General features: G+C 48.9%; 1 pseudogene across 1 annotated transcript; it reads left to right on the forward strand.

Annotated features, from left to right (window-relative positions):
- The first annotated feature begins 257 nt into the window (after nt 1–257).
- On the forward strand, nt 258–891 carry LOC138849180 (large ribosomal subunit protein uL22 pseudogene; annotated as a pseudogene). The gene has a single exon (XR_016217873.1). The product of XR_016217873.1 is annotated as a large ribosomal subunit protein uL22 pseudogene (transcript).
- The last annotated feature ends 281 nt before the right edge of the window (nt 892–1,172 follow it).

Below are 1,172 nucleotides of genomic sequence, written 5' to 3' on the forward strand. Positions count from 1 at the left end.
CTCAAAATTGGGCTTTTGTGTTAGCGAAGTTTTCATGACTACAATAAAATACATGAGGAAACTAACTTTATAAGGAGGAAAGGTTTCTTTTGGCCCACAGTTTTGCAAGTTCATAGCTCAAGATCGGGTGCCTCATTGGCTCAGAATTCTTGGGGACAGATTCTCAAGGAGGCACAGAAGTTTCTCTGAATATATCAGAAGTCAGAAAAGGACAAAATTTTTTGACTGAAGAATTCCATTTTTAAAAGAGTATCATAAGGAGCTCTTCCTGTAAGCGGCCTTAGGTGACCTGCGAAAATGGTTCGCTACTCACTGGACCCAGAAAACCCCACAAAATCATGCAAATCAAGAGGCTCGAATCTTCGCGTTCACTTTAAGAACACTCGAGAAACTGCCCAGGCCATCAAGGGTATGCATATCCAAAAAGCCACCAAATACCTGAAAGACGTCACGTTAAAGAAGCAGTGTGTGCCATTCCGTCGGTACAATGGTGGAGTTGGTAGATGTGCCCAGGCCAAGCAGTGGGGTTGGACCCAGGGTCGTTGGCCCAAAAAAAGTGCCGAGTTTCTGCTGCACATGCTTAAAAATGCAGAGAGTAATGCTGAGCTGAAGGGTTTGGATGTAGATTCTCTGGTCATTGAGCACATCCAGGTGAACAAGGCCCCCAAGATGCGCCGCCGGACCTACAGAGCCCACGGCCGGATCAACCCGTACATGAGCTCCCCGTGCCACATCGAGATGATCCTCACTGAGAAGGAACAGATTGTTCCTAAGCCAGAAGAGGAGGTGGCACAAAAGAAAAAGATATCCCAGAAGAAACTGAAGAAGCAAAAACTTATGGCTCGGGAATAAACTCAGTATAAAATAAATACGAATTAAAAGAAAAAAAAAGAGTATCATAAGGAAATAATTAAAAATGCAAGTGGCCGGTGCCGCGGCTCACTAGGCTAATCCTCCGCCTTGCAGCGCCGGCACACTGGGTTCTAGTCCCGGTCAGGGTGCCGGATTCTGTCCCGGTTGCCCCTCTTCCAGGCCAGCTCTCTGCTGTGGCCAGGGAGTGCAGTGGAGGATGGCCCATGTGCTTGGGCCCTGCACCCCATGGGAGACCAGGAGAAGTATCTGGTTCCTGCCATCGGATCAGCCCGGTGCGCCGGTCGCAGCGCGCTGGCTGC

Source organism: Oryctolagus cuniculus, chromosome 1 (genome assembly GCF_051225735.1).
Source record: "Oryctolagus cuniculus isolate XC-2025 breed Fujian yellow rabbit chromosome 1, ASM5122573v1, whole genome shotgun sequence".
NCBI lineage: Eukaryota > Metazoa > Chordata > Mammalia > Lagomorpha > Leporidae > Oryctolagus > Oryctolagus cuniculus.